Source organism: Triticum dicoccoides, chromosome 7A (assembly GCF_002162155.2).
Source record: "Triticum dicoccoides isolate Atlit2015 ecotype Zavitan chromosome 7A, WEW_v2.0, whole genome shotgun sequence".
In the NCBI taxonomy this organism is placed as follows: domain Eukaryota; kingdom Viridiplantae; phylum Streptophyta; class Magnoliopsida; order Poales; family Poaceae; genus Triticum; species Triticum dicoccoides.
The window spans coordinates 730,060,270-730,070,232 of record NC_041392.1 but is presented as its reverse complement, the minus strand read 5'-3'; the positions used below and the strand labels follow the sequence as shown (position 1 = coordinate 730,070,232).

At 43.4% G+C, this 9,963-nt stretch overlaps 1 pseudogene; it reads left to right on the top strand.

Moving 5' to 3' along the window:
- The first annotated feature begins 6,992 nt into the window (after window positions 1-6,992).
- On the top strand, window positions 6,993-9,366 carry LOC119331574 (annotated as a pseudogene).
- Window positions 9,367-9,963: the final 597 nt, after the last annotated feature.

Here is a 9,963-nt window from a genome sequence, read left to right as displayed (position 1 = left end):
CTTGGTTACTATGCACATTTTTTCCTCAAAAGGTCATGATCTACAAACCTATAACTCCATATTACAGAGTGCAACTTTTTATGGATTTCTCTCACACAAAACATGCTTATTGATTTTCACAGCTTACCGGCGCAGGCGGAGAAGGAGCCGGAGTGCCGCCACGCGCCGGAGAAGGAGGCTGAGTGCCCTGATCACTCGCCGGAGGAGTAGGCGGAGGAGGAGGCGGAGTGCCCTGACTCGCCAGAGGAGGAGGAGGCGGAGGCGTCCAGTTCGGAAGGTTGATGAGCTCCTTCCACCATAGGCATGGAGTCTTCAAAGTAGAACCCAGCCGAGTCTCCCCTTCACCGGTAGGATGGTCAAGCTTGAGCTTCTCAAATCCCTCCGTTATTTCGTCCACCATCACCCTAGCATATCCTTTTGGTATCGGTCGGCAGTGAAAAGCCAAAGAACAATAATCAACTAGCATAGGAAGGCAAAACAAGCATAACTTCAAAACCTTAAGCACATAGAGAGGAAACTTGATATTATTGCAATTCCTACAAGCACATGTTCCTTCCTCATAATAATTTTCAGTAGCTTCATGAATGAATTCAACAATATAACTATCACATAAAGCATTGCTTTCATGATCTACAAGCATATAAGTTTTATTACTCTCCACATAAGCAAAATTCTTCTCATGAATAATAGTGGGAGCAAACTCAACAAAATAATTATCATGTGAGGCATAATCCAATTGAAAAACTAAAATCATGATGACAAGTTAGCATACAAGTCATCACAATAATCATTATAGATAGCAACTTTGTTCTCATAATCAATTGGTACCTCTTTCGAAATGGTGGATTCATCACAAAATAAAGTCATAACCTCTCCAAATATACTTTCATCAATATAATCATCATAAATAGGAGGCATGCTTTCATCATAATAAATTTGCTCATCAAAACTTGGAGGACAAAAAATATCATCTTCATCAAACATAGCTTCTCCAAACTTGTGGCTTTGCATATCATTAACATCATAGATATTCAAGAAATTCATACTAACAACATTGCAGTCATGCTCATCATTCAAAGATTTAGTGCCAAACATTCTAATGCATTCTTCCTCTAGCACTTGAGCACAATTATCGGAATCCTTATTTTCATGATAGATATTAAAAAGTTGAAGCATATGAGGTACCCTTAGTTCCAATTTTTTGTAATTTTTTTATAAACTAAACTAGTGATAAAACAAGAAACTAAAAGATTCGATTGCAAGATCTAAAGATATGCCTTCAAGCGCTAACCTCCCCGGCAACGACGCCAGAAAAGAGCTTGATGTCTACTACACAACCTTCTTCTTGTAGACGTTGTTGGGCCTCCAAGTGCAGAGGTTTGTAGGACAGTAGCAAATTTCCCTCAAGTGGATGACCTAAGGTTTATCAATCCGTAGGAGGTGTAGGATGAAGATGGTCTCTCTCAAGCAACCCTGCAACCAAATAACAAGGAGTCTCTTGTGTCCCCAACACACCCAATACAATGGTAAATTGTATAGGTGCACTAGTTCAGCGAAGAGATGGTGATACAAGTGGTATATGAATGGTAGATAAATGTTTTTGTAATCTGAAAATATAAAAACAGCAAGGTAACTAATGATAAAAGTGAGCACAAACGGTATTGCAATGCATTGAAACAAGGCCTAGGATTCATACTTTCACTAGTGCAAGTTCTCTCAACAATAATAACATAAGTGGGTCATATAACTATCCCTCAACATGCAACAAAGAGTCACTCCAAAGTCACTAATAGCGGAGAACAAATGAAAAGATTATGGTAGGGTACGAAACCACCTCAAAGTTATCCTTTCTGATCGATCTATCATAGAGTTCGTACTAGAATAACACCTTAAGACACAAATCAACAAAAATCCTAATGTCACCTAGATACTCCAATGTCACCTCAAGTATATGTGGGTATGATTATACGATATGCATCACACAATCTTAGATTCATCTATTCAACCAACACAAAAGTACTTCAAAGAGTGCCCCAAAGTTTCTACCCGAGAGTCAAGACGAAAACGTGTGTCAACCCCTATGCATAGGTTCATGGGCGGAACCCGCAAGTTGATCACCAAAATATACATCAAGTGGATCAATAGAATACCCCATTATCACCACGGTTATCCCACGCAAGACATACATCAAGTGTTCTCAAATCCTTAAAGACTCAATCTGATAAGATAACTTCAAAGGGAAAACTCAATCCATTACAAGAGAGTAGAGGGGGAGAAACATCATAACATCCAACTATAATAGCAAAGCTCACGATACATCAAGATCGTATCACCTCAAGAACACGAGAGAGAGAGAGAGAGAGAGAGAGAGATCAAACACATAGCTACTGGTACATACCCTCAGCCCCGAGGGAGAACTACTCCCTCCTCGTCATGGAGAGCACCAGGATGATGAAGATAGCCACCGGAGAGGGATTGCCCCCTCCGGCAGGGTGCCGGAACGGGTCTAGATCGGTTTTCGGTGGCTATGGAGGCTTCTGGTGGCGGAACTCCCGATCTATTCTACTCCCTGATGGTTTTAGGGTATATTGATATATAGAGGAGGAAGAAATACGTCAGGGGGGCCATGAGGGGCCCACGAGGGTGAAGGGCGTGCCCCCTGCCTCGTGCCTTCCTCGTTGCTTCCCTTACGTACACCCAAGTCTTCTGGATTGCTTCCTTTCCAAAAATAAGTTCCGTGAAGTTTCAGGTCAATTGGACTCCGTTTGATTTTCCTTTTCTGCCATACTCTAAATAAGGAAAAAAATAGAAACTAGCACTGGGCTCTAGGTTAATAGGTTAGTCCCAAAAATCATATAAATGCATATAAAACATCCAGGATTGATAATATAATAGCATGAAACAATAAAAAATTATAGATACGTTGGAGACGTATCAGTCTTGGGACACAATCTTGCCATCCACCCTTTTGCCTCGGCACATGTGAGTTGGCACACAACTCACTACGTGCCAAGTGGGACCTCCTTTTCATGGTCTTGCACGCACAATCCACAGACATATTTCCAACCGTGTAGCGCACATTAACGTCCGAGTTCACCACCTTGTGTGGATGATAATGCGTAACCGAGTAGTTGTCGAGCCACATCTTCAATTCCAAGAAGGTATCGAACTTAGACCATTTAGCAATCTCGTTCTTGTCGTCATCCAAATCACGGTGAGATCTTGGCCTAACCCCAAGAGATATACCTTGGCCACCATCTACCACGGCTTCATCCGCGAGACTAACATCCTTGAACAATGTAGTCCGATGATCATGACCGAATACCTTCTCAAAAGCTTCGGCCTCCTTCACCGTGAACCCCTCCTCATCAACTTATTCATCGAGACTTTGGTCATCCGAATCCGATGCATAGCCACAGGAATAAGGGATGGAATGGTCCATTGTCTCTTGCAAATGATATTTGTCGAGATCACCCACGTTGTTGTCATGGAGATCAACTTCATTGTCATTGTCCGCATACTCATCATTCTCCTCTTGCAAAGCTTCATTTTGGTTGTTTGGAAACGTGCTCAATGTTGGCCTCACTTCTTGGGTCAAAAGAGGTTCAACAATTTCATCTCGCTTCAAGGGTGGGGGGCTACTAGCAACCAAAGGGGAGGGGTTCCGGTTCAAGTCCAAATGCAAACTTGAATCAACCTTCTTTGTTGCAAATAACTCAAGAGCCTTGTCTAGTGATTCGGCCACCATCTCCTTGTATGCAACCCAACGTTGCTCCGAGTTGACACGCATTGTCTTCCAACGGATGTGCATTCTAAAACCAACATTATGGCTTCCCTCCAACTCAACGATATCACTAGGGTCCATCCAATTCAACTCTTTACTCACTTGTTGCAAGAGCTCCACATAGCTAGGACTACTATCAAACACCATGTCAAACTCATCCGGGTCCGGTTCAATATTGCCTTTCAAGAAGGCGTCTTTGTCCCCATGATGAACAAACACACATGTTCTTTCCATCCCTATAAGCATTCAAACAACACAAGGTAACATTGCTTCCATGAGTAATAATCCAAGGATTAACACGGAATACAAACCCTAAAATACATATGAAACAACAACCCTAACCCTAACACTCATAAGAATAACCCTAACATACTAACAAGCCTAATCATAGGAAATTGGCAAACAAACATCTCACATCTCCATGCAAATCTCTAGATCCATACAAAACTAGGGTTTCCCCAAACTAGCAACAAATGAGCGATTTGTTAACATTACTTGGATCAAAACAAGGGGATCAGAGAAGATTACCTTAAGGGAGGGTTTGAGTTCGAAATCCACGGACAAAATTTTCAAATTTGCAAGATTTGGGAGAGGATTTGAGAGGGGGAGAAAGAGGGAGAGGGGGCAAATCTCGGGTCGGATGCCATGGGGGTAGGGGTGTGTGGGGTGGGGGAGGGGGGGGCAGCCAACTAGTAACAGACAGTGCAGTGCCTAAGAGTTAGGCGCTGCACATTACATGTGTGGCGCGCAGCACGTAGGCGCTGCACTCATGGGAGTGGGCCCAGGGACTGCCACGGTGGACAGATGTGCAACGCCTCAGAATTAGACGCTGCATCGTAGGGTGTGGCGCCAGTGTGTCGGGCGCCACACAAAAAGGTCAGCCGTGTGAATTAGTTTTGTAGGAAGTTTATTTTGTGATTTGGTTTCGTCCCCAGGTCAAAATTGTCAAATTTGCCGGCGAAATGCGGCAGCGGCGACGCCGTCGAGCGAGGAGGCATGGAAGTAGGGAAGTGACCGAGTGAGAACTATTGACTACGGCCAAATCTATGGTCTTAACAAATGGGCTGTCGGTGCGCCAAAAAATAGACCAAATCTACGGTCTTAGCAAATGGGCTGTTGGTGCGCTGGAAAATGGGCCTATCTCAAAAGAAAAATCTTCTGGCAAAATTTACAACGTTAAAAATCTTCATTATTTGTCTCAATAACAAACATTCATTATTCTTTTCAGAGGAAAATTTCCTTTGTTCTAATGCAAGAAATATAAACGATCCAAGAAATTAGCCCTAAAAATTGAAGAGAATAAAATCAAAACAATTTCTTCATGAGCACCGTACTTGTTACTCAGATTTTATATACCGGTCCCCACGGTGGCCACATTTAAAGACTGATTTCATGGTTTCATTCAGTTAGTGAAATGTGCAATCCTGGAGGTTATGTTTATCATATATTATTGACATTTGTGTTTTGACCGACCGTGTTTGTTCTGTGAGGTACTCATATATTTATTGGCAAACTCGAGCTTAGAGCAAATTCTCCTTAGCCTTTGCTTCTAAGTTCCGAAACTTTAAGCACAAAGCATAGGAATCGCAAGCCTGGAATATGGAACCAGCACCGGTCATCCCATGGGTAAAAAAAAAAGGATTGCATGAAGCTGCCTGTCGTCGGCGTCTGCGGTTCAAAAAAAAATGTAATGTACTCTCTCCGTCCGAAAATACTTGTCCTAGTAATGGATGTATGCAGACTTATTTTAGTTATAGATACATCCATTTTATTCATTTCTTAGACAAGTATTTTTGGACGAAGGGAGTACCAACCAGTATCAAAATCATGTATATGTAAACTTAAGCCACCTACCACATTGTTAATTTGCATGCACATAAAGCATGCTGGTGGTAGGAGATGATGGCAATCGATCGGACCATCATTGCAGTTTTGACGAGATCATGCATGTGCACAAAAACAGGATAAAATATAAGAAACAGATGGGATTTGTCCGAAACAAGAAATTATTACTCCATAAAAAGTGCCAACGCGGCATGGCCAGTTTCCCTTTCTTTGCACCTGACAGTGCAAAATTAAGTTTGCACTTCAATGGTGGCTACACTACAGGATAAATAAATCATTCCAAAAGCACGCATGCAAGCAGATCGATGAGTATAATTTTGAAATTATTAGTGGTCAAACCTTGCAATTGGTCGTTAAGCTTCGAGCTGTCGGCGCGCATTGTTTTCACTTGCTCTTCACGTGATTAGTGCAGATGCATGAGGCCAGTCGACAAAATTAAACCGCGTGACGAAATGTAACCCGCACATGTGAAGTATGAGACGGGTTACTTACTTACTAGGTGCTCAATTGCGAATGGAGTACCTACACATGAATCATGAGATTAAATTGCCATGGTACTGGTAGTATCACATTGTACTAGTACTCATCTTTTACCAACTTAATTGTCCATGCCGAAGTAGCGCTTACGAGTAGTGGTACTCAACGATGCACTAACCCACTAATTGGTACTCATGAGCCACCCACTGCATTGTTCTTTTAGCGCATGCATAAAGCAAGGAGAGCAAGATAAGATGGAGATGTGGACATATAGACTAACAAATTGTTTAAACATGTTAAAAATATTCTCCACGCCGATCGATCCAGCTCTACAGTATCCTCATCTATTGTACATATATACGCCTCACAATGTGTGGAGGCCGCCGCTGAAACCGACGGTCATTTTTGTATAGTTCGAGCTCTCGGATGCTAGCTCTACAATCATGTTGTACTATATACACATGATGGCGTGTAGTTAGTTGTGCTGTAACGTCCTAAGAGTGTATTGAATCGACCTGTCATCTGATACAAAATAACAAATACAAGAACGTGCGGTCATCTCTAGAAAGTAGAGATCGGCCAGACATGAGTTGACAAGAAGATCTCGACGGAAGATACTGTAAGCATAACATGCTAATTAACTAACTAATTAAAGTGATCGAGGGGTAGTCTCGTTCTGATGGATCGATCGAGCATGCACTACTTTTCCGAGGGAGGCATCCATCACATTCACATGTGTGTATATTTCATTAGCATGTATACTCCGATCATGGCACTTTCGTTGACTAGCTAGCTAGTAGCTAGTTGATCTGATCATATCGATCGATCAAACCGTACTAATTGGGGTTATAAGTACCTGCCCCTTGCCATCACCATTAGACGGCCAATTACCACGCACACACCTGTTCTCTACTGTACTATACACAAGGTTAGCTTCTGGCTAGCTCGATTCCTAGACAGGCAGCGATGAAGGATCTCGTCCTCGTGCTTCTGGGCCTTGTGTTCGTCGGTGCCGTTGGTGCTAGCGCGGTGGGGCGGCCGGTGGTGCCGGCGATGTTCGTGCTGGGGGACTCGACGCTGGACGTGGGCAACAACAACCATCTGCCAGGGAAGGACGTGCCCAGGGCCAATGAACCCTTCTACGGCATTGACTTCCCCGGCGGTGCGAAGGCCACCGGGCGGTTCAGCAACGGCTACAACATCGCCGACTTCATCGGTACATATCATCACGCAAGTTCACAACTACTATATGTATGTATGTGTAGATCCTGTGCTGACTTCATGGATGGCTGCAGCGAGGCACCTCGGGTTCGAGAGGAGCCCCCTGGCTTACCTGGTGCTGAAATCACGCAACTATCTCATCCCCAGCGCTCTGACCAGAGGCGTGAGCTACGTACGCCTCGGCGGGATCCGGGATCCTCGACTCCACTGTAAGTCACTTTAATTTATTTACAGATGCTTGGTTATGTGCTAGCTAGATAATATCAGCTTGTTTTCACTTCTTTGTTCCAACAGAGTTGGTATGTAGCTGTAGCCTCATGTTACGTATAGTACTATTTTTTTTAGGGTACGTATAGTACTATTAGTGCAATGGTTTTATTAGTTATGAACAATATAAACGGTGGATAAATGACATTTTAGAGGCAGATCGTGCCGTGTAGTATCTATATAGCAGCGGAAAGCTTTACCCAAGTTGCCAATGTAAATATTGCAAAAAGTTGTATTAATAGTAACTAATTTTAAAATTCTAGCCGGAAATATGCTCAAAACGTCTACTTAAGATGGTACTTTCCCGAACAGCTTGCTGTCGGTGGATTTGTCCGGTTTATTTGGAACCGACGTCCAAGGGAGGGAGCTCCGGAACGTGGGATTAGGAACCGAGACACATGTATAGGTCGGTCATGTACGCATGTTACCTGTGAGAAACTTATAATTAAGTTGTTTTATGGCTAGGTAATCAAAGTTTGTGTGCAATCACTTCGTGCAGAGGCCGAAGACATTCCCCTCTTTTTGGAAAAGTTAGCTAATTAATCAACTAATCATCACAGGCTCACAACAAGTACTCCAAATTAAACCGAGTCCAAGTTTGACAGCAATTTTTTTTAAAAGTTTGACAACCATGTGCTTGAATGATGGCACGTATACAAGCCAGAATTCTCAATTAACTGCAAGTGTTGTTGTGGAGTGTCCCCTGTGGTTTCTACTACAAATTTAACTTAGTATTTTTAAATACAAATTTGACGGCACTAACTTCATGTCACATAAATTGAATGTTATATATGGTTTAGTCAAACATTTGTTTCAACAAAACCAAAAGGTCTCAATTTTAAAATGCAGCTAATATATTGTCACTAATCAACCACTTGGTTATTTCTTTAGCTAAATAACCATGCATCTGTTATCACCCTAATATTTAGCCATATATATTTTGTATGCAGAACGCCGGAAAGAACATACCATTATCGAAGCAGGTGCAATACTTCGCGTCCACCAAGGCCGAGATGGAGGTCGCGTGGGGCAGCCGTAAAGTCTCCAAGCTCATTGCCAGCTCCTTCTTCCTCTTGGGCACCGGCAGCAACGATCTCTTCCAGACCAGACCAAAGTCCCAAGCTGATGTTGCTGCACTATATGCCACCCTCGTCTCAAACTACTCTGCTGCCATCATTGACCTGTATGGGATGGGAGCAAGGAAGTTTGGGATCATTAACACTGGTCCAGTAGGGTGTGTGCCGCGGGTGCGTTTGTTGAACGCAACGGGGCCTGCAATGATGGCATGAACCGCCTCGGTGCCGGGCTTGCCACGGCGTTCAAGTCTGGCCTTGCCACCGCCCTCGCCCCGACGAGGCTCCCAGGCCTCAAGTACTCCCTTGTCGACTCTTTCGCCGGCTCACAGGCCAATTTCGACAACCCCCAAGCGGCCGGGTTCCTGAACGCCGATAGCGCGTGCTGCGGGAGCGGTAGGCTGGGCGCGGAGGGTAAGTGCACGAGGAATGCGACACTGTGCAGTCATCGTGATGCGTATGCTTTCTTTGACAACGTGCACCCCAGCCAGCGGGCTGCTGAGCTGGGTGCGCAGGCGCTCTTCGTGGACGGCCCGACACAGATCACCACACCCATCAGCTTCAAGGAGCTAGCCCACCAGAGATGATTGATTCCTTGAAAATTAGTACAACACATGGTGTTTTTTTTAGTTTGAGTAATGTTGTACGTTGTTGTATTTCTTTTGAAAACTCCATATATTGCCACTAATGTTCATGCAACTAGAGTCAACACTAGGCGTCATGCAGGATGGCAGACCTCCCACTAACACAAAGTCAGACTTAACACTTGAGCAAAAGGTTGCTATCTCATGAGCCACTGTGTCTGTGTTTGCCTCCCTTTTATTTTCACCGGCTCATAACTCTGCAATAACCGGGAAACCCGTATCACCACTTTCTTCAAATCAACAAGAGAAGACCTATCCATGGAGTTATTGACAAGAACATATGAACAAAAAGGCAACCTCCCTCGAGAACAGGCTGATTCAAGGTCACATTGATGTAAATACCCGCAAGACACGAACGGAGCTCAGCCTCCACTGTATTAGAACATGGGGTCAAAAAAAAATACTCCCTCCGTTCCTTGATATAAAGTGTATAGATTTTTGAGAAAAAATCCAAAATATAAGGTGTATTACGTTGCACCACTCGTTTGGATAATTTTTTTTAAGGATTTGTTTACATTTCTTATACTAGGCAAGCTCCTCTATTTTCTCATGTCAATTAGTCAGGTGTAATCTCGCCCAAAACTTATGAAATTTTTCCTCCATGTGTGTTCTTTAATTTCCGTGCCAAAAACTATACACCCTCGAAGGGAGT